This window comes from Haematobia irritans, chromosome 3 (genome assembly GCF_050003625.1).
Source record: "Haematobia irritans isolate KBUSLIRL chromosome 3, ASM5000362v1, whole genome shotgun sequence".
Classification (NCBI taxonomy): Eukaryota; Metazoa; Arthropoda; class Insecta; order Diptera; family Muscidae; genus Haematobia; species Haematobia irritans.
The window spans coordinates 53411474-53436992 of NC_134399.1; the positions used below are offsets into that span (position 1 = coordinate 53411474).

General features: G+C 32.6%; 1 long non-coding RNA gene across 1 annotated transcript; it reads right to left on the reverse strand.

Moving 5' to 3' along the window:
* Positions 1-411: 411 nt before the first annotated feature.
* Positions 412-1137, reverse strand: LOC142230150 (uncharacterized). Its single transcript, XR_012720588.1, has 3 exons — positions 977-1137; positions 793-891; positions 412-718 (listed from the first exon to the last, which is right to left on the reverse strand). It is a non-coding gene; the product is annotated as an uncharacterized LOC142230150 (long non-coding RNA).
* Between the last annotated feature and the right edge of the window lie 24382 nt (positions 1138-25519).

Genomic DNA, 25519 nt, shown 5'->3' on the forward strand with positions numbered 1-25519 from the left:
GATATGATTCCACTAATGTAGTAATTGGATGATTTTTTTCAATGTGGTACACCGAAAAAAAGTTTACTATTTTTTATGAAAAATGAACTAACCCATAGTAAGAATGACCATGATTTGGCGCCAAAGATTTTTTTCATCTAGATAAGTTCATGATTTTCTTATAAATTAGTTCATGTATTACATCGTATTTTAGTTCATTATTACTATGATGTGGGAAGAATATAGTTAAACTCATTCAAAATATTCCTGCTATCCAGAAAAATTAACAATTTTTTGGGAAACATGTATTAAGAAATTGGTTTGAAATAAACTGTTTGTCGGTATAATTTTCAAAAAAGTAGAGAAATTGAGGAATCAAAAGTACAAAAAGCCTGTATACAACTAAGAAATTTTTCGTACAAAACAAGTCAATTTTCTATAACCACCAGTATTTTATTTCAAAGAATTATTATTATATTACACAAAACTATGGCTTATGATATACAATAAAGGAAATATTTTTATTAGTACGTTGGACGCATTTACTTGTCGGTAGTTAGTAATTGCTTCTTCAAAAGAGTAATATTCTATGTTATTAGGACTAAACTAATTAATTTAAATGTCCATGTTTTCTATCCATATGAAAGATATATGTGGCATAAGTTGCTATATTCAATTGAATTGTCCAATTTCATCGATTTTGGCTAACTTTTGTTGGGCGGATTTGGCTTAGAGGCATCTGAAGTTATACAAAATATAAGAAAAATATTATTAATTAATTAATTCTATCGTTCATATTGATCTTTAACTTACGGGTTTCAAGAGTATTTCCTAGAGCCAATAAGGATATCAGCTTAATTAGTATTAAACAGTAAGAATATTCAAAAAATTACCATTACGAGACCTGTCTACCTGCAAGTGAAAAAAATAATTTTTAATAAATTGAAATTTTGGTTTTATTAAAAACGGACAAAATACCGTTTACAGAAAAACTTACCACATTGAAAAATCCATCCAGTAGGTACATTATTGGAATCATATCCATGGACAAATGGGACGTTATTGAAATTATTCTCAGAATATAATTGAAATAAAAAATATTATAAAATTAGACATAATTTCCACTTGTCAGTATAGCATTTAGTATTTAAGGTGGATATTAAGTTCGAGTTTAGCGGCTAAAATTGCAATCTCCATGATAAGTTTTCTTTAATAATCCATTATAAAAAATAATCTTTATAAAAACTTGATTTGGGCTATTCTCCATCAAGTTATATTTAAATTTGTATCGAAGACGTATAATTTTATACTTTGCTTAGTGATTTATTTTTAATTTTAGCGGCTAAACTCGAACTTAGTACTCACCTGTAGGAATTGCTGTAACATAAAAAATATAGATTCAAAAAAATGGTTGCTTCTGAACCTGTGATCCAGATGTAGAATAAATATAAATCATCCTATTACCACTCATGTTGTATATTTTTTATGTAAATCAATTTAAAATCCGCACTAATTTTAAACTAACATATTAACAGAAATATACAGTTCCTTAATCTGTTATTTGTTTTTTATCAATAAAAAGCGTTTTTGATTCCTCTAACATCACATCATTCACTTCTCAGTTTCTAAAATGTTTCGAAATAAATGTATTTTCATTAATAAACACCAATACCGCACGTACAATTTTGCAAAATTAAATCCACGTGTGCACTTCATAAATGCATCAACATAACTGAATGCAACAATAAAACTGAAAGACACAAATAGTCATAAGGGATACATACCTGCCGTAAAGAAAAACAACTCCACACACACGTTCCCTTTCTGATCTTGCTATTGCAAAAAAACAACTCTCCCCACAAAAGATACCAACAACACACAAGGAACATTCCATTATCTCTAGAATCAAAACAAGCAACAACAGCATAAATGACGCAATAACAAACACAAACAATCATACGAGATATACACAAAATGTCTCTAAAAACTCCCTCGCATGATGCACTCACATTTTCCAGTAGCACGTTTATTGATTAGTAGGAATTCTATCTATAAGTTAAGGTAAAATATATACCAAATCTATGAGGAATCTATAAAAATTATATACACCTGTCAAGGATTATATTAACTAATTTTTATTCTATTTTAACTAAAATTTTCAATGTGAGTAAAAACACTCCAACATATAATAAAAAGGAAAATAATCTGTAGGTAGTCATCGTACGAATCGGTAAAGTCGTTAAGTTAATTTTTACTACAAAAATTTTTTTCCATACAAAATTTTGTCTTAGTAAATTGTCCACATTTCGTAGTAAGATTTTTATATTGCCCATGTATTTTTATAATAGAATCAACGATGCATTAACTACTGTGTTGGAAATTTATTTAAGGAAAAATCCTTCCCATTTCGTAGTTAGTGAACTAAAAAACATTTACTGAATTTTTATAAGTTTTGCTTTAGCTAAGTTAATTTTCGTTGTGGTTACGAAGAATGAACTATATTACAGTAAATTTGTTGAACTATGTGGAAGTCAAAATGGTCCTTAAATTTACAAGACACTTTTTTTTCTGTGTAAGTTTTTCGTCCATTTGTAATAAAGCCAAAATTTCTATTTATTAAAAATAATTTTCATTTGCAGGATGACAGCAAATCTAATGGTATTTTTTTGGAATCTTCTTACTGTTTAATGCTAACTAAGCTGATATCCCTATTGGCTCTAAGAAAATTCTCTTGTAAGTTAAAGATCAAAATACCATAGAATTTGATAATATTTTTATATTTTATATACCTTTTTAACTTCAGAGGCTTATGACGCAAATTCACACAACAAAAACTAGCGAAATCGGTGAAATTGGACAAAAATGAAATGAAAATAGCAATTTATGGCATATATCTTTCACATGGATAGAAAATGGAAATTGATATTAATTAGTTTCATTCTACTAACATAGAATATTACTCTTTTGAAGAAGCAATTAGAAACTACCGAAAAGTAACAGCATACAGCGTACGATTAAAAACATTTCTTTTATTGTATATCATAAGCCATAGTTTTATGTAATATAATAATAATTTTTTGAAATAAAATACTAGTAGTTATGAAAAATTGTCTTATATTGTACGAAAAATTTCTTAGTTATATACAGGCTTGTTGTACCTTTAATTCCTCAATTTATTATTTTCTTTGAAAATTATACTGATAAACAGTTTATTTGAAACCAATTTCTAAATATAGGATTCCCAAAAACTTGTTCATTTTTCCGGATAGCAGGAATATTTTGAATGAGTGTAAGTACATTCTTCCCACAGCGTAGTAAGAATGAACTAAAATACGATGCAATACATAAACTTATTTATAAAAAAATCATGAACTTATCTAGATGAAAAAAATCTTTGGCGCCAAATCATGGTCATTCTTACTATGGGTTAGTTCATTTTTCGTAAACAATAGTATACTTTTTTTTCGGTGTGGCCTCTTTGCTGAGACTTGCTGACTTACTTAAAACTGAAAGACTATTGTTTAGTATACGATAAAGCACTTAAGAATTTCCAAAGAATTTGCAGTTGGCTCGGAATTTCGAATGAATACGGATATCAAATAATTGATCATTGCGTATATATTAGGAAGAAGTCAATTATTCGATAAAATTTTCTTTCAGCGGTGGTTTATCTTTTTTCAGTACCGGTGACATTTCTAACTATCTGCAAGTGGGGTCGAGCATTTTCGAACTCGGCTGTGATACATTTTATATACATTCAGAAAAAATGTACACCAATCAATTTGAAATTTGAAATAAATTGTGAAACGATATGAAAAATATGAAGTAAATGTATACTTATTGTAGGGGGCCACCGTGGTACAATGGTTAGCATGCCCCCCTTTGCATACACAAGGTCGTGGGTTCGATTCCTGCTTCGACCGAACACCAAAAAGTTTTTCAGCGGTGGATTATCCCACCTCAGTAATGCTGGTTACATTTCTGAGGGTTTCAAAGCTTGTCTAAGTGGTTTCACTGCAATGTGGGACGCCGTTCGGACTCGGCTATAAAAAGGAGGTCCCTTGTCATTAAGCTTAACATGGAATCGGGTAGCACTCAGTGATAAGAGAGAAGTTCACCAATGTGGTATCACAATGGACTGAATAGTCTAAGTGAGCCTGATATATCGGGCTGCCACCTAACCTAACCTAACCTATACTTATTGTACCTTAAATTACAAAATAAAAAAAAATCAGGACAAAATAAAAAAAAATAGGGCAGTGGAGCCGGAGTCGGAGTCGGAGTCTTGGAGTCGGAGTCTGAAGATTTTGCTGGAGTCGGAGTCGTAAAAATTTTGCTCGACTCCGACTCCGGCTAAACCAAATTTTTTAAAACACTTCACATTTTTGTAACTAAGCAAGTTTTTACGCAAATTAGTTTCCATTGCGTTATTCATTCGATCAATGTACAGCATGATTGTAAATGAAAATCAACTTCCATTACGGCTATCTTTTTATGTTTTGTTATGTTGCTAGCAGGGCTGTGGAGCCGGAGTCGGAGTCGGAGTCTTGGAGTCGGAGTCTGAAGATTTTGCTGGAGTCGGAGTCGTAAAAATTTTGCTCGACTCCGACTCCGGCTAAACCAAATTTTTTAAAACACTTCACATTTTTGTAACTAAGCAAGTTTTTACGCAAATTAGTTTCCATTGCGTTATTCATTCGATCAATGTACAGCATGATTGTAAATGAAAATCAACTTCCATTACGGCTATCTTTTTATGTTTCCTAGAATGTTACACTAGCAGATGAGCTGGATAGATCCACTTTAATGCCCATGTCAATTTATTTGAAATATTTCGAACAATTGAAATTATTTTTAAATTTAAATTTTGTCAAAATATTATTTCTATAAAAAGTTTTGTCAAAATTTTATTTCTATAGCAAATTTTGTCAAAATTTTATTTTTATAAAAAATTTATTCAAAATTTTATTACTATAGAAATATTTTTTTCTATAAAAAATTTAGTCAAAATTTTATTTCTATAGAAAATTGAGTCACAATTTTGTTTCTACAGAATATTTTGCAAAATTGTATTTCAATAGAAAATTTTGTTTGTTACACAAAATTTTTTTCAAAATTTTATTTCTATAAAAATTTAACTCAAAATTTTATTTCTATAGAACATTTTGCCAAAATTTTATAGTAATAGATTTTTTATTAGAAAATTTGGTTCTGTACAATATTTTGCAGAATTTTATTTACTACATAAAATTTTTTCTAAAATTGTATTTTTAGTGATATTTTTTTCAAAATTTTATTTCTATAAGAAAAAATTGTTAAATTTTATTTCTATAGCAAATTTTCTCAAAAATTTTGTTCTTACTGATGCTCACTGATACTCACTGCTATAAAAAATGTATTCAAAATTTTATTACTATAGAAATATTTTTTTCTATATAAAATTTAGTCAAAATTTTCTTTCTGTAGAAAATTAGTCAAAATTTTGTTTGTATAGAATATTTTGCAAAATTTTATTTCTATAGAAAATTTTGCAAAATTTTGTTTGCTACACAATTTTTTTTTAATTGTATTTCTATTGAAAAAATTTTGCCAAATTTTATTTCTATAAAAATTTTATTCAAAATTTTATTTCTATATATTTGGTCAAAATTTGATTTCTATAGAAAATTTTGCCAAAATTTTATTTCTATAGAAAATTTAGTCAAAATTTTGTTTCTGTAGAAAATTTTGCAAAATTTTATTTCTATATAAAATTTTGCAAAATTTTATTTACTAGACAAAAATTTTTCCAAAATTGTATTCTCACTGATACTCACTGCTAAGTCGAAAACTTGTAGAAATGACTCAAATTTTCAAATTTTTCAATGAATGAATCATAAATGCATTTTTGCGAAATTGTCTAAACAATTATAAATATTTCCCAAATAGTGCTCGAGATTTTGTAGAAGTCTGATTTGAGATTTTATCAAAATGTAGATCTAAATACAAAGTTGTGCAGAGTATATTATAATCGGCCCGCCCGACTTTAGACTTTCCTTGCATATTTTTTTTTTGTTAAAATTGTGTTACGCCCCATAACATTAGATTTAAATTTTAAGTACATAGATTTTGTAGAAGTAAAGGGTGATTTGTTAAGAGCTTGATAACTTTTTTTTTTTAAAAAAACGCATAAAATTTGCAAAATCTCATCGGTTCTTTATTTGAAACGTTAGATTGGTCCATGACATTTACTTTTTGAAGATAATTTCATTTAAATGTTGACCGCGGCTGCGTCTTAGGTGGTCCATTCGGAAAGTCCAATTTTGGGCAACTTTTTCGAGCATTTCGGCCGGAATAGCCCGAATTTCTTCGGAAATGTTGTCTTCCAAAGCTGGAATAGTTTCTGGCTTATTTCTGTAGACTTTAGACTTGACGTAGCCCCACAAAAAATAGTCTAAAGGCGTCAAATCGCATGATCTTGGTGGCCAACTTACCGGTCCATTTCTTGAGATGAATTGTTCTCCGAAGTTTTCCCTCAAAATGGCCATAGAATCGCGAGCTGTGTGGCATGTAGCGCCATCTTGTTGAAACCACATGTCAACCAAGTTCAGTTCTTCCATTTTTGGCAACAAAAAGTTTGTTAGCATCGAACGATAGCGATCGCCATTCACCGTAACGTTGCGTCCAACAGCATCTTTGAAAAAATACGGTCCAATGATTCCACCAGCGTACAAACCACACCAAACAGTGCATTTTTCGGGATGCATGGGCAGTTCTTGAACGGCTTCTGGTTGCTCTTCACTCCAAATGCGGCAATTTTGCTTATTTACGTAGCCATTCAACCAGAAATGAGCCTCATCGCTGAACAAAATTTGTCGATAAAAAAGCGGATTTTCTGCCACTGATTTTGGTAATAAAATTCAATGATTTGCAAGCGTTGCTCGTTAGTAAGTCTATTCATGATGAAATGTCAAAGCATACTGAGCATCTTTCTCTTTGACACCATGTCTGAAATCCCACGTGATCTGTCAAATACTAATGCATGAAAATCCTAACCTCAAAAGAATCACCCTTTATATACAATTGTCTATATCGAATTTTGTCTAAATAATGTCTAAATCAGATTCAAATTCATGCATATGGGAATATAAACCTTTATATAGCTCGCAACAAATATAAAGGATTTGAGATAGTATCAATAATTTTGGTCCACAAACACATATACTGCTGTTATCTTCTCATATTATGATGGGTATTTATATAATTATTTTATTTATTAAACATTGCCCTAAATTTGAAATATAGAGTTCAATTGGCATCTAACGTGAAATTAAGACCTTTTTTTTTGCACACATAAATAAATACGATACTTCATATCGATCCACTTACGGTACCCCCACAATAGAACTACAAATTAGTGGTATTAAAATGAGATTTAGTTATATTACCCGGAGTCGACTCCGGAGTCGGAGTCGGTGTCGGAGTCGAGCCGATGAAAAATGCTGGAGTCGGAGTCGGAGTCGAGCAAAATTGACTCGACTCCACAGCCCTGGTTGCTTGTATTTTTCTGGTTCTTGTCCCCAAATTAAGACACTGTCGTCCCTAAAATCCCCAATTTAAATTAAAATTTCCCATAAAAACCTCAATAAATGTTTGAGAAGTATCTATGAAAAAAATAATGAAATAAAAACAAGTATATACAGTAGTAAGTTCGGCCGGGCCGAATCTTAAATACCCACCACCATGAATCAAATATAATAGTTTCCTTTGAAAATTTCAGGGGGGTTTGATGACAGATATTTTCCCAAGCAGATCAGTTCAACCAGTACGCCTCCCACAGATAAATGCAAAGATTTTACCAATGAAGACCAGATCAGATTCTGAATTTATAAGAACAATTTTTTGTTTGAGTTTTAGAGGAAACATAAACATATCTTGTAAGTGGAGAAGAAAATGATGAAATAACGCCTTGATTTGAAATCTATTATCTGTGCATTTTCATCCCAATTATTTAAATGACTACGAGAAGTAAAATCTGGAAAATTTGCATTCAGTTTTAAACCATTTTCATGATTAGTGAGCCTTCTATACCCTCAATAAGTGAAATCGGTCTATATGGAGGCCTTACCAAATGGACCGATAAAACTAAATCATATACACTTTGTTTGGGTCTAAAATGCCAGTATATTTTCAACTTGTGGCAAATCGGATAAAAGCTAAGTTTTCTAGAAACCCTAGGAGTTAAATCGGGAGTTCGGCGTAATGGGAGATATACCAAACCATGGAAGGACACACACATTATTCAGCACATTTAATTGTAGTTCTAGAATCTAGACCCCAAATCGGAGGGCCGGTTTATAAGATGGCTGTATCAAAAACTGTACCGATACTCAATATATTCGGCACACCCCGATATGGTCCTAGAATACCTCTATACTTCCAATTTCAGGTAAATTGGATAAAAACTACGGATTATAGAAGCCCAAAAAGTAAAATTGGGAGATCGGTCTATATGGGGGCTATATCAAAACATGGACCGATACTCATCATTTTCGGCACACCTCCTTAAGGTCCTAGAATACCTCTAGATTTCCGATTTGAGGCAAATTGGGTAAAAATTACGGATTCTAGAAGACCAAGAAGTAAAATCGGGAGATCGGTATATATGGGGACTATATCGAAACAGGGTCCGATAATCACCATTTTCGGCACATCTCTTTATTCTCCTAGAATACCTCTAGATTTCCAATTTCAGGCAATTGGGTAAAAACTACGGAATCTAGAAGCCAAAGAAGTAAAATCGGGATATCGGTGGGGGCTATATCAAAACATAGACGGAAATACCCCATTTTCGGCACACCTTTTTATGGTCCTAGAATGCCTCTAGACTTCCAATTTCAGGCAAATCGGATAGAAAATGCACTTTCTAGACACCCAAGAATCAAAATCGGGAAATCGGTCCATATGGGGGCTATACCAAAACACCGACCTATAGGTACCATTTTCGGTACACTTTTTGATGGTCCTCAAATACCTTTAGATTTCGAATTTCAGGCAAATTGGATGAAAACTACAGTTTTTATAAGCCCAAGACCCCGAATCGGGAGGTCGGTTTATATGTGGACTATGTCAAAACTTGGACCGATATAGCCCATTTTCGAACTTGACCTGCCTGCGAGCAAAAGACAAATCTGTGCCAAATTTCAGGACGATAGCGGCATTATTGAAGGCTGTAGAGTGATTACAACAGACAGACAGACAGACGGACATGCTTATATCGTCTTAGAATTTCTCCCTGATCAAGAATATATATACTTTATATAGTCGGAAATCGATATTTCGATGTGTTACAAACGGAACGACAAACTTATTATACGAACTTATTATTCGGACACCATATATTTAAGGACGAAAATTTGCTCCTAAATATGATGGTGAACCATCTTCATCACTTCTATATTTGTGGGATATATTGTCCAAATCGCTCATGAACACTGATGAGGGGGAAACATAAAGTTCCGGGTCCTTACGAAATAATTTCACAATTGTAGAAAAATGACTTAGCCAAGCTGAGTAAAAATATAAATTGGCACTTGAGTCCTCAAATAAAATCCGAGACTTTTTTCAATTTTGACGACACGCTGTGCTTCTTATTGTAGAAAAGAAAGAATTTCATGTAAACCATTATTGACAACCTGATTTATTATACTGAACTGAGTTCGAACAAAATCCCCACAAAAATTCCCAAGTCCTCAATTCAAATTGCATCACGAATGCCCAAATAAATTTGACAAACATTTTTTTCCTCTGTTGGTTAAGGTACACTTGTGGTTTAGTCAATGCATGGTTTTAAGCTGAAATCAAAAAAAAAAAAACAACAACAATGATTAAAGAACAAAACCAACAATAACAAAACAAAACGAACTAATCTAAAAATGACAAGAGTTGCAAAAAATAATGTTGATATCTTTATCCGTTCAAAAGTTGCAGAATTATTTCCAAAAACGCGATTTGGAAACACTTTGCGGTCCCCGATTAAAATTTTATGCGTCCAAATAGGTCCACAATTATGGAAAAATTGGTCCAAAATTCCATCCGTATTTCCGAATTTTTCATCTCATGCTCATTCGAATAATGGAAGTAAAATTCTATAGAACTTCGGATTTAAATTATATGAAAGGCATCGTTTCATATCCATCCATCCGAATTTCCGAATTTTTCATCTCATGCTCATTTGAATAATAGAAGTAAAATTCTATAGAACTTCGATTTTAAATTATATGAAAGGCGTCGTTTCATTGGATTTTCTTTCACGCTTAGACGAAATATTTAAGATTCCTTCAAAACTCAAACAAGCCTGAATTTATTTTGGGAAACACGCTACGATGAAGAATTTTCAAAGGAAACCTTGCCACAGCCTATGTAATTCGTGGATGAAATTCTTCAGTGGAACTTTGTGCGCAATTCATGATGGAGGGTACATAAGATTCGGCTGAACTTTCGGCCGCATTTATTTGTTTATTTTTATTTACTTCTCTGATTGATACAAAATTGTCATGATAGCAAAAATTTTGAGTTAAACAACTAATTGGATCAATTAATTTTGTAATTAAATAAGAAAAACATTTTCTGTGTAAATGATGAATGGGATTTAAGGTAGTTTAGTTTAGGTATATATCCATTTATCTATTATTTCGTTTCTGTAAATTGTAGGAAAACCCATTTGAAGAAAAAAAAAGTCACTTGAATTCGTATTAATTTGGGGTTTTCGTTTAGATTGTAGAAGAATATATTGATTTTCAAAAATGAGTATTTTAACATTTTTGGCCTGACATTTCTTTCAAAATTAAAACATTTATTTATTGTTTACGATCGAATCCCACTCGACAAAAAAATTAAATAACTTGTATTTCGGTATAAAAGAACCAAAATCAATACGCACTGAAAAAAATATTGTCGTGAGGTAAAAGATTTCATATCTTTAAAATACGAGCAAATTTTGCTTAGCATAGAAGACGCATTTCTCTAATATAAAGTTTTTTCATTGTCCAAATGTCGATAAACTTTTCAATGAAGTCGTATTGTCCTTATAATTAAGTCATTTAAAAATGGGTATCATAGCATGAAAGAAACAATGTTTGGGCTAAGGTCAACTTGACTTTAATAATTTAGAAAAATTCTTTGAAATTAATGAAATTGTCTTTAAATTTGTTGTCTTTTTGCATCTTGGCTACAAAGCAAAAACTCGTTCAAATATAGGACATGTTTTTCAACACTTTAATTTAAAGACGTTTTTACTTGACACATAGCATAATTTCTACTGGAAGTCGAGTCTTAATTTGGGAAATAAAGTTGTCGTTAACTCGTTTTAAAGGACTTTCATAGCATATGAAGAAAAAAAGCTGAAAAAGTGAAAAATTAAAATTTGCTGCCTAGAAGCAAGTACACAAAACCCAAATTTAGAGAGAATTGTGTCTTAAAAGTATCCTTACTTGTATTCTCCAGTCAAGTGTTGCCTTGTCCAGTGTTGCACCAAACTACCCAGCAAAAATTTTCGAAGTTCTTCTAAAGGCATGACACAAATTAATTAATTCAAATTTTTATAACACGCTTTTTTCATATTTTTAATGGGCAATTTTAACTTTGTATGCCCTCTACCATAGAATGGGGTGTATATTAACTTTGTCATTCCGTTTATAATATATCGAAATATTGCTCTAAGACCCCACAAAGTATATACAGTGCTGTTCAAAACATTTGCAACTAGCCCTACCATGAACTTAATTTAGGTATATCTCCCATAATAAAAACTTTATTGTTTCGCTTCCACTTAAAAAATAATCGTTATGGATTGGTATTTCTAGATTCTAATTGGGAAAATGAATGGGCTGTTATTAAAAATTGATATTTCACGAAAGGTAAAGAATCGTATGATTCGACCTGTTCTAAACATTTGCAATTACCTAGCACCCCGTAATATTTTTTTCTGTAAGAGCATTATTTTTTGTATTATTTCCCTGAAATAGTTATAAGGACCTATAAGAAGATGGATTAAATGTACAAAAATGGCATTGTAGGAATATCGTTAAGTTCATTGCTTAATTTGCCCATAAACTGATCGCCATAGGCCTTAATGCCCTATTTTTTTGAAGAACTCGATAAAATTATCGGCAATAAGAATAATCAACATAATAAAAAGCAAAATACCGATGATTTTAAAGTTGGGGTATCACAAAAATGAATTTCGGAAGAATACAATGTCCAAAAACCAACTGCGTTTCGAGTTATAAACAGTGGATGCACCAAATCTGTACACTGGGGTAGAAGAAAGTCTAAGATTACGCCTAAAGAAGATTATATAATCAAAAGAACTATGCAACAATTTAATCAAATATCATCTAAAGAAGTCAAAAATTAAATTCAACTGGGTATATCTACCATAACGGTAAAGAGGTAGATCATTAGAAGTCGGGTGCCAGTATACAAGAATGTCAAAAATCACCGATTTCAAAGAAAACTAGTTTAGCGCGCCTTCAACTTTCACAAAAATACCTTAAATGGCCTCAGGAGCACTGGATATGTGCTATATTTTCCTACGACTCAATCATGGTGGGACCAATATTAGGGTCTGGGGGTATTTTTCTTGACAAGTTATTGGCCTGATTTGTAGAGTTAAGGGTATTATGCTGTCGGAAGTCCACACAAACATTTTGTCCCATGTGATATTGCCGTAAGCATTCCGGGAAATGCCGTCTGCATGGATTATTCAGCACGATCATGACCTCTAGTACACGTGTAACGTGGTAAAACAATGGATTTCCGATGAAAAATTGCAGGTGCTTGACTAGACTGTTCAGTCGCTTAATATAAAAGTCATAAAACAAGCTTTGGAAAGCTGTAAAACGAAAAATTTGATCGACATTTTTGCAGCAGACTTACGAAATCTATTTGAACCTGAACCATAGGGTATCATTGACCATTTAATCCTAACCAATGGCATGGCTATAGTATTAACTATTAACATTTATCGTTAAAAGTTACAAAAACTTTAATTATTTTTAAATATGTGTGACACTTATTAGTTGCAAATGTTTTGAACAGGCGAAAACTCACTTTTTTGTAATATTATAAATTATCAAAAAAAAAAAAAATTTATCGTTAGTTCCGTTATTTCCATGAAACTTTAAAATTAAAATTGATGTAGGTCGGATGGTATTGCAAATGGGAAATAATTTCATCCGCTCTGGCTGAAAATGTACCAAATTTGTTAGTATATGGTCTCTAACAACCATGCAAAAATTGGTCCACATTGGTCCATAATTATATATAGCCCCCATATAAACCGATCCCCAGATTTGGATTGCGGATCCTCTTGGAAGGCATAAAAAATTGGTCCATATCGGTCCATATTTATATATTTAATTATATGTATAAACCGATCCCCAGATTTGACCTCCGGAGCCTCTTGGAGAGCAAAATTCATCCGATCCGGTTGAAATTTGGTACATCGTGTTAATATATGTTCTCTACCAACCATGCAAAAATTGGTTCATATCGGTCTATAATTATATATATCCCCAATATAGGTTAGGTTAGGTTAGGTGGCAGCCCGATGTATCAGGCACACTTAGACTATTCAGTCCATTGTGATACCACATTGGTGAACTTCCCCAATATAAATCGATCCCCAGATTTTATCTCCGGAACCTCTTCCTCCGATTCGGTTGAAATTTGGTACATTGCGCTAGTATATGGCCGCCAACAACTATGCCAAAATTGGTCCATATCGGTCTATAGTCAATCCACAATCACACAACAATTGATCTATATCACCAAAAATAATCTACCAAAATTTTATTACTATAGAAAAATTTTTTTCAAAATTTTATTACTGTAGAAAATTTTGTCAAAATTTTATTTCTATACAAAATTTTGTCAAGATTTTATTTCTATAGAAAATTTTGTCAATTTTTTTTTTTTTAATATGTACCACAATTTAGAAGATGGTGTTGAGTGGTTTTAAGATACCTTGCCACCGCAACCCAAGCAATTTGATTGTAGATAACAGTCTTTAGTAGAAGTTTCTATGCAATCCATCGTAGAGGGTACATATGATTCGTCCTGGCCGAACTTACGGCCGTATATACTTGTTTTTGTTTCAAAGAGGGTAAAAACTGAGTAAGAATTAATAAAATGGTACAAATTATTCAAATTTTTTCGACAAAACTGCTAGATCCATTCAAGAATTTTTGAAAATATTTTAGGTCAAAGGTTTCAGGCAAGCATTAGGATGCATTAAACATCATAAAAAAGAATTAAAATTATTTGTTTTGAAAAATTGTTTTATTCACATCCAAAATACTGAACTCGGATCACACCTAAGAAGTAGTGAAAATTCAGTGCAACTACTGCTGAAATGGTTAACATCCATTGCTTCTGTGCCAATTTTGCACCACTTCCACAAAGAACATTTTCACCTCTTTGGCGTCGCTCTTTTTGCTGGGTATATTATGTTGAACATTATGAAGGGGCGGTTAAAGTGAACATATGGCCGCAGTTTGTTAATTCAATACATTTTATATATAACATATGATCCAAGATTCATTTTTGGATCAAATTTTGTTTTATGATTTATCGAAAGTATTACTTTCATATCGTAGTAAAAGTGTATGAATGTCTGTTTGTAGATTTGGTTTCTCTTTTAATTATTTAGCCTTTTTTCAGTTTCCAAAAATATTGTGCGTTAAACATATTTGTGATCTTATCAAGCGCCACTGTCAACTCCAATCATACGCAGCAATGAAACGAGCTTTCATTGGCCCTCATTGTTTGGAAAATGTTTGTATTTCTGGTAATTGTCTGATGTTGTCTTCTTTCGATTGGAGATTATGACCACTTTCATGTAAGTCAATGACGATATACAAGTAAAATTGTTTCTGTTTGTTCTTAGGACGGAAGCAAGTTCAGTTATGAATGAAGTGTTTGAAATCAAAAGTGATTTCACTTTTCTTTTGTATGTTATTTCTTTGAGTAAATCAAATAGACTCATACGAAAGTATGAAATTTTCTCATCCATCTTTTTTTTACCAATATCATCGATAATATTCATAACTATTGCAAAATGTCTCTACTTTAAGATAACGATGTACACTATGCAACGCAAAAGAGACTACTTAACCCTTTGACGACCAATGGGATATAAATACATATATGTCCCATTTGGTATTTCCGCTACAAAATCTACATTTATTAATCAATGTTCAAAAAATTAGATTCCATCGAGTCATAACACACAATTCTATGACATTATAGATTGAGTTTGGCATATTTGGACATACTTTGTGTGTGAGAAAGTGATAAATGTGAACAATTCGGATTTTGTTTTTCACTAAATAAATTTTTCTCTATTTCAAGTATTGGTTGTCTGAGGTTGCCGTTCTTTTAGAATATCGTGCATATAATAGAGCTGTGCACGTGCCACGAAACTGTCGTGACTCACGCGTGAGTCGTGAGTAAATTATTACTCACGTGTACACTTCTATTCTCTAACGATAAGGGTTTAAATGAATTGATTCGGCCACATACTCTATGGGACATATGTGTCCAATTCGACCCCAAGGATAAAAAAGTGGTCGAACACTACAATGTTGGAAATATATGAATACTAATCACTACAAATGTTTATACGCTTATTATAAATACGTGTATATTTGCTTGCAAAGTAAACACTTCGTAACAAAGGGGAATTTAGTTTTTCAAAATGTTCGTTTTTTCTTTGGGTGTACCGGAAGAAGTTCTCTTCCACCAATTGCTGTCCCAGCTACCACACGGACGAAAAAGATTGTTTTTCATATGTTTATGTGCAAACATATAATGTTCATAGGCTAGCATAACATGTTTGCGACATATATTAGAACATGTTATGTTTGCGACATAACATTTTTTAAATATAATATATGAGGATGCAAACATATATTAATTTAGAAATTGCCTATAAACACATATGTGGTACGAAAGAGAGACCGAAAGGGTATGCTGCAAGTAAAAAAATGGTAGTAAATCAATTGGCGCCTTAAAAATATATACACGGACGAAAAAGGTTGTTTTTCATATGTTTGGGTGTAAAAATTATATGTTTGGAACTCAAATTTCTAAACACAATATTTTTAAGTGCAAGCATATAATGTTCATAAACTAGCATAACATGTTTGGGACATATATGTTAATATGTTAGAACATATTATGTTTGGGACATAAAATGTTGTAAATATAATATGCTTGGATGCAAACATATATTAATTTAGAAATAGGCTATGAACATATATGTGTTTAGAAAGAGAGACATAAAGTGTATGCTGGAAGCAGCGTTGCCAATTTAGCTTTTTTCCCGCTAGATTTGGCTTTTTTTGAAGACGTTTAGCGGGGAAAAAATGCATTTAGCTTTTTTTTCTGGCTTTTTTTCATGACCCTTTTAGCTATTTTTGGCTTTTTTTATTTTCGACATATTCCTATTGAAATATGGATAAAACTTTGTTTTTATCTAAGTCTTGCTGCCAGAATAAGGGATTCCACATATTTCAAAGTTCAATTGAAGCCTTAATAATTATTCCAGCCATTATGCGGGCATTTTTGCAGCGAAGACACCTTGTTGTAAAGTTTTTTCTTGTATTCATAAAAGTTATCGTAAACTTTAAATCTACTATTACCATACAAATTCCTTATATAAACTGTCTGTAAATTATTAGGAATAATAGCATTTGACTCGTTTATCCTTTTTATGTTATTATAATACGTATTCTAAAGTTATTATGATATTACTAAATTAAAATATAAGATGCGAATTGCTTTGTACACTGAAAAAATATTGTCGTGAGGCCAAAGATTTCATGTCTTTAAAATACGAACGCGAATTTTGGTTATAATAGCATTTGTGAATTTCTCTTATATAAACTGTTTCCCTTGCCGATAAAATCGTTTTGTCCTTATAGTTAAGTGATTCAGTTTAAAAATGGGTATCTTTTCATGAAAGAAGGCTAGGGTCAATTCTAAAAAATTCTTAAAATTTATTAAATAGTCTTTAAATTTGTGGAGTTTTTGTATCTTGAACACAAACCAAAATAGCGTTCAAAAATAGAAGAGGTTTTGCAACATTTTATTTTAAAAACGTATACACATAATAATTTCTACTTAAAGTCGAGTCAAATTTGGAAATTTAAGTTGTCGTTAGCACGTTTTTAAAGCACTGTGATAGCTCATGAAGAAAAAGTTGAAAAAACGAATAAATTAAAATTTGAATCGGAATCAATACCAAAATCATTATTGTACAGAATCTTTGAAACCGAACATAGAAATAATTAAGGAAATAAAGTTTTGAATGTGGTATTATTTTTAACATAAAAAAATGCAATAAAAAACAAATCTGCTATTTATTCATGGAATGGATTTACATTTACGAAAATTGGACAACAATAGATTTGTATGGGAAATTTTCGAAAAACGAATTTATCATTAATTCAGTTAAAACGAAATATATTGATATTTTCTAATGCAGTTCTATGTGACATTGGACTTGTTGATGACTAACCAGCTGATAATTGCAAGATTACGGGGAAAAGTTTTTACTAGGAAATATAAATGAAGGACTTCCAGTAAAAATTTGTGATAGTAATCAAAATGTATCGAGTACGCCAACAGAGCTAATATGACTTAGATTTTCTTACAGTCTCAAAGAAATGGAAATAAAATGAATACAATTAAAATAATATGGATTTTAAGTGAAATAAAGCCTTAAAGTTTGTTAAATTTCAATCAAAAATGTGACTTTTGATACAAAAAAATTTAGCTTTTTTCTAGCTATTTTTTTTAACATTTTTTAGCTTTTTTTGGATAGTTTTTTGGACAAATCTAGCGGTTTTTGGTGAAACAATTCTGGCAACGCTGGCTGGAAGTAAAGTAATGAAAGTAACCAATTGGCGCCTTAAAAATATATAGGCGACCGGACATATCCCCCAACGGACATTTCGTCCAAAATTATTTTTGGGCGTTATGACCTCCAATGGGGCGGTCACATCGCCCAATTTTAGTTTGGGCTTTATGTCCTCCCTCATCGCGGTCATATGTCCCAAAAAATAGGCGGTCAAAACGCCCAATATTTTATGGGGAAAATAATGTCGGAATACAAAATAATGTCGGAATACAAATCAAAAACTGTCCTAAATGAAATAGTTTTGATCCCCAATTTTGGTGAACTAAATACGTACGGTATTTAATTCAAAATGCCGTAACTAGAAAGACAGTGCAGATCTCGTGGTCTATAAGAAAATTAAGGAGAAAATGGTGCAAAACGCTCCACAAAGTGCCAAATCAGAACATATGAGTGAATACTAAATGTGCGAAAGTGTGCCGGAAAAGATATTTTAGTAAATTACTATTATGGAAGCCGATTTGGCATACAGTCTCTTTGTGTTCCAACCCAGTAACTGAAATAATGGATGAATAAAATATGGATGATGGAGATGCTATTGTTTTATTGATGTCCCTTTTTCGGTCGTTGTTAAATTCAACACATTCAGTTCGTCCTCAAATCCTAGCGATTTTCAGTTTATTATCTTGTTCTAAACATTAAAAAAGGAAAGATATGAGATGATCGACGTGCTGCTGATGGGTACTTGAAAAAAATCGCGCGCGCGATTTATTTCAAGTACCCATCAGCAGCACGTCGATCATCTCATCTGCCTCCAAATCGCGCGCGCGAATCCTTTTTTAAATTCATCACATCCAGTTCATCCTCACATTCTTGCAACTTTCGTTTTATTTTCTTGTTCTAAACATTAAAATTGGAAAGAGATGAGATGATCGATGTGCTGCTGATGGGTACTTGAAATAAATCGCGCGCGCGATTTTTTTCACGTACCCATCAGCAGCAAATCGATCATCTCATCTCGTTCCAATTTTCAGTTTAAAATACATAATTTTCAATTCAGCATTTGTCTGGTTTGTTCAAAAGAAAAAAATTATCAATTTCCGAATTTTCATGTTTCAATATATAAATTCAAATGTCTTTAAGCTTAAACCGACCTATTTCACGAGCGAAATAGGTCTTCGTAGTGCCACTTTAGGCGCTTTTCCATTTCAATCGTACGCTGAGAAGAAAAATGGTCAAAAATTCTGTTCCAGTCAAAAACAATTAAAACAAACGATGAAGCCAAGATATGCTAGTTTTACATCTTCTTCCAGCATATACAATAAAAGCAGGATTCGATATTTGTCAATAAGAGGCATATCTATCTATTAAATATTAAAAAAAAAAATAATGGATAGATGAAGTAATCATATATAGCTTTTGATTGATTTAAAAAAAATTGTTTTGTTATTTTAAACTATTGTTTATATTCAATTATATTCAAACGGTCATAACACCCACATTTTTTTATGGGGCTTATGACCGCGATGAGGGAGGCCATAAAGCCCAAACTAAAATTGGGCGATGTGACCGCCCCAATGGAGGTCATAACGCCCAAAAATCATTTTGGGCGAAATGTCCGTTGGGGGATATGTCCGGTCGCCAAATATATATACACAAAGAAAATTTCATTAGAGATTGGAAAAATACTATGTGTGAATATAAATATGTATAAATTTACAATTTCGCCAAAAATTGTATATGCTTAAGTAAAAATATTAAAATGAGTATTCGGAGAGAAAACCAAGAGAAAAGACATTTGAAAAAAAAAGAGCATGAATTTTGTTTATGTTTATCATTTTCGCATTACGGGCACAATTTTTTTGTTTCGTCAAAACGAATCGGAACGTAGGACGAGTAAGTCAAAATATTCAAACAAAGGTAATTAAAGGGATCTTCATAAAAACTAACGAAAGGGCACTATACACTGAAAAAAAGCATGTCCGGTTCCAAAGATTGTGTCTCTACTTTAACAATTTTGGTATTGATTCCGAGCCAATGAAGCGGATAATTCAAGTAATAATACTTTTAAGACACAATTCTCTTTTAAATGTGGGTTTTGTGTATGTGACTCTATGAAGCAAATTTTAATTTTTCGCCTTTTCAGTTTTTTTCATATGCTATAAAAAGTCCATTAAAAACAAGACTTCCAATTATATGAATTTATGCTATGTTTCAAGTAAAAAACGTCTTTAAAATAAAGTGTTGAAAAACATGTCCTATTTTTTAACGATTTTTGCTTTGTAGTCAAGATGCAAAAATGCAACCAATTTAAAGACAATTTCATTAATTTTAAAGAATTTTTCTGAATTATTAAAGTCAAATTGACCTTAGTCCAAAAATTTTTTCTTTGATGTTATGATACCCAAATCACTTAATTATAAGGACAACACGACTCCATTGAAAAGTTTATGGACTTTTGAACATAGAAAAAAACTTTATATTAGAGAAATGCGTCTTCTAAGCTAAGCTAAATTTGTATTCTTATTTTAAGGATATGAAATCTTTGGCCTCACGACAATATTTTTTTCAGTGCACTCTTTTTAGAGTTGTGACAGTAAAATGAAAACATTAAGAAACAGTGAAAAATTAAACAGTAAGATCTATAAAAACAAAGTTTAGTTCCTCTTTATTAATAAGTAGTCCAAGAGGAGTTGACGGATACTTTCGAAAATAAAAGCGGACATTGAGTTCGAGTTTTGCCACTAAAATTATTTCTCATTTTAGCGGCAAAACTCGAATCGGTAAAACCAGAATAACATTATAACTTTTTTTCGGCAAATTGTATTATAACTTGGTGGAGAATGAACAATTGAATAAGTTTATTTTCTTTAAAATAAATGATTAAAGAAAGCAAACAATTGTTCAAACCTAAATAAATGTATGTGTTGGTTGTAAAATTATTGTTTAGATTTTAAATATAATGTTCTTTTGAATGGTTATCGTTAACTTTAGGATTCGATGGAAAAATATTTATATATATACTCGACTTCACGTTCTTCTTTTGTAAGACTTTTTGAATTTCTTCGAAAATTTCAAACTTGTATACAAAAACCTTTTTTTTTAATTTTTTGTTAAATTTTTTATTTTTGCAATAAAAAAATAATATATGATATGAACTCAGTCCATTTCGTTTATAGCAAGCACTGTTCTTTTCTGACTTTAAGTCTTTTATAAGATACACTTTACAGTTTAGTAGTAAAAATTTAATATAATAGTATGTAATGTTGAACACCTTTTCGGGATATTCCCAACGTATCTGGAATATATGTAAAAAAAAATGGTGTTGGTCGAAGCAGTGATCGAACCCAGGACCCTTGGCATGCAAGGCGGACGTACCAACCACTGCTCCACGTCGCCAACAAATGTATGTTTAACAATGTTATGTTTGCATCGGCTCGTGGGCGCCGCATGCTATGATATATAAATATAACTTATAACGATAATTATCTCTTGATGACCATAACAGCTACGTAGCCCAGTGGATAGTGTGCTGGCTTACAAACTGTGTGGTCCGCTGTTCGAATCCCCGTCCGGCAAAAGGTAAAATTTAAAAAAATTATAAAATTGAATAATTTCTTCTACAATGTTTGTATTACAGAACAAATAAGGAAAGTCTAAAGTCGGGCGGGGCCGACTATATTATACCCTGCGCCACTTTGTATATCTAAATTTTCGATACCATATCACATCCGTCAAATGTGTTGGGGGCTATATAAAGGTTTGTCCCAAATACATACATTTAAATATCACTCGATCTGGACAGAATTTGATAGACTTCTACAAAATCTATAGACTCAAAATTTAAGTCGGCTATTGGGGAGACACCGTGGTACAATGGTTCCTGCTTCGATTCCTGCTTCGACCGAACACCAACAAGTTTTTCAGCGGTGGATTATCCCACTTCAGTAATGCTGGTGACATTTCTGAGGGTTTCAAAGCTTCTCTAAGTGGTTTCACTGCAATGTGGAACGCCGTTCGGACTCGACTATAAAAAGGAGGTCCCTTGTAATTGAGCTTAACATCGAATCGGGCATCACTCAGTGATAAGAGAGAAGTTCACCAATGTGGTATCACAATGGACTGAATAGTCTAAGTGAGCCTGATACTTCGGGCTGCCACCTAACCTACCCTAATGCACTAGGGTGGAACACAATGTTGTATGTATGGGAAACATTTAAATCTGAAGCAATTTTAAGGAAACTTCGCAAAAGTTTATTTATGATTTATAGCTCGATATATAGTTTAGGGAAATTAGAGCCTTTTTACAACTTTTCGACTAAGCAGTGGCGATTTTACAAGGAAAATGTTGGTATTTTTACCATTTTTGTCGAAATCAGAAAAACATATATATGGGAGCTATATCTAAATCTGAACCGATTTCAACCAAATTTAGCACACATAGTTACAAAGCTAATTCTACTCCCTGTGCAAAATTTCAATTAAATCGGAGTAAAATATTGGCCACTGTGGTCATATGAGTGTAAATCGGGCGAACGATATATATGGGAGCTATATCTAAATCTGAACCGATTTCAATAAAATTTTGCATACTTGACTACACTACTAATTGTACTACTAGTGCAAAATTTCAATCAAATTGGGGTAAAACTCTGGCTTCTGGGACCGTATTAGTCCATATCGGACGAAAGATATATATGGGAGCTATATCTAAATCAGAACCGATTTCAATCAAATTTTGCACACTTAACTGCACTACTAATTGTACTCCTAGTGCAAAATTTCAAACAAATTGGGCCAAAACTCTGGCTTCTAGGACCATATTAGTCCATATCGGGCGAAAGATATATATGGGAGCTATATCTAAATCTGAATCGATTTCAACCAAATTTAGCACGCATAGCTACAATGCTAAATCTACTCCCTGTGCAAAATTTCAACCAAATTAGGCCAAAACTCTGGCTTCTAGGACCATATTAGTCCATATCGGGCGAAAGATATATATGGGAGCTATATCTAAATCTGAACCGATTTCAATCAAATTTGGCACACATGACTATACTACTAATTGTAATCCTAGTGCAAAATTTCAACCAAATTCGGCCAAAAATCTGGCTTCTGGGGCCATATAAGTCCATATCGGGCGAAAGATATATATGGAAGCTGTATCTAAATCTGAACCGATTTCAACCAAATTTTGCGCACTTGACTATACGACTAAATGTTATGTTTGTACAAAATTTCAAGCAAATCGGTATAAAACTCTGGCTGCTGGGTCCATATTAGTGCATATCGGGCGAAAGATATATATGGGAGCTATATCTAAATCTGAACCGATTTCTCCAAAATCAATAGGGTTCTATTCTGACCCAAATTAGGAACATATGCCAAATTTGAAGGCGATTGGACTTAAATTGCGACCTAGATTTTGATCACAAAAATGTGTTCACAGACAGACGGACGGACGGACGGACAGACGGACATGGCTATATCGACTCAGGGACCCACCCTGAGCATTATTGCCAAAGACACAATGTGTCTATCTCGTCTCCTTCTGGGTGTTACAAACATATGCACTAACTTATAATACCCTGTTCCATAGTGTGGCGCAGGGTATAAAAAGGTGCTAAGAACTAAAAAAAACTCGTGGAAGTGAGAAAAATGTGAGGGAATATACAATTAGGCAGAAAAACGTTATTGAGCACAATCTTCTTTGAGAGAAAATTCTTCTACGCATATAATATTTTTGGGTTCAAAAGGTTTCCAAACATTTTATATGTTCACATAATAACATATAGTTTTTTGGAAGACAACATTATTGAATTTGGATGGAAAAATACATAATGTGTGGAACTTAGACTACCCAAACATATTATATTGTTTAGACCAATATGCTTTCAAACATATTATATAATGGAAGAAATCAAATGTATAAATGTTTGGGCAATACCCAAAAATTTATATGCTTGAAGCAAAATGTGTTTGGGAGTATATGTTACAGAAGCGATTTTTTGAGGGTGTACACACAAAGTAAATTTCATTAAAAGTTTTTTTCTGCCAGTGTATGCGTAAGGTGAAAGACATTATGTTTGAACAATGCAAACAATATTTTATTTGGACCAATTCTGGATATGTATATGCGTGAAGCAGAATGTCTTTGCGAGTATATGTTACAGAAGCGATTTTTTGAGGGTGCGATTTTACACTAATGTGCGGATAGGGTTAGGTTTCGAATTTCGTTAAGATGGATGCACTTCGAACATTTTTTACAGAGTTTTCTTCCTGCATTATATTTTTAGCATTGAACTTAGTACCTTTGACCTTTTGATGGCATTTTAACAAATTACGGGTTGATTAGGCAATATGTATGAGTTCGCGCGCCCCATTGAAAATGTCGACGCCATAGCGATTTAAATAAAATGCTGCAGTTTCCATTTTGCACATGACTGCCTTTCTCAGCGCCGCATCCATCAGATTGTGGATTGTTCTGTCATTCGAGTGTGGGTGTGACATTTCGATTGTGAAGGTGTGTGCCCGTAGGTGCGGTTAGGGAAATTCTCTTCGTCCCCATAATATTTTTCGCAATCAATGATATGTTAGATGCAAATGCTTGTATGTGTGGTGTTAAAGAAGCACTCAAATGTTATGCCCACTTTAATTATGAATACCAAATACAGTGTGGGCTATGAATTTTTAGGTGCCATGGTTATATAATCTGAAGTTTACATCATTTTAAGTCCACGAAAAACCATGACAAATTTCTACATAATGAAAAGCGGTCTGCAAGTGCATATGGTAACAATATATGATACGAGAATGTGTTGGTTCATGTACACTGTTAGAAAAATATGTTTTTCATATGTTCCGATATAAACAAAATGTGTTTCGGGCAGAATTTTTTAAACATAATAAATTTAAAAATATAAAGTAAGGGACAAAATTGTTCACGAAATTGGAAACTCTAATACTTTGTCTATGGTCAAGGGGGGGAAATTGAGAATGCTCTATCTGTCGTCTACTCACAGGTGCTGGAAAAGTTTCCCGGCCCAGATCCTCGACACCAAGAGGCTGGTTGGTATCAAGGACGATTTAAGCTAGTCGCATTTGAGGACCAGAGGTCTATAGAATGTTTTAAAGCTGCTCTGATACTAATTGGTGAAGTTTGGGAAGGAGCTGCTCTAGAGTTAGTCGAGAAGAAAGACATACCGGCTAGACCTAGAGCACATGCCTGGATACCTGCAAACCCTTCTGACCCTGAATCTATTTTAAATAGACTGAAACGATGCAATCCAGATCTTCCAACAGCTGATTGGAAGGTTGGCCGTTTGGATGAAGTGGATGGACCAAGACGGCATGCAGTGTTTATATTGAACACTCAGTCTTTGCCACATCTGGCAAAGTCCCAGGGCCGTGTATGTTATGGCTTTCATTATATCCAAATGAAGGTGTATAAAAACGATCAGCTAAAGGATTCAGAAATGGACAAGCCTCTGTCTGAATCAGAAGTAAGCGGATCCTCTTGCGAAGTCGAGGGAGATACCAAAGTTGAAGACATGGATAGATACCGTATGCGTGAGGAGGCTTCTATTGCCTCAGAACTCACCAAAGTCGAACCTATGGTTATTGCGAGAGTCACCG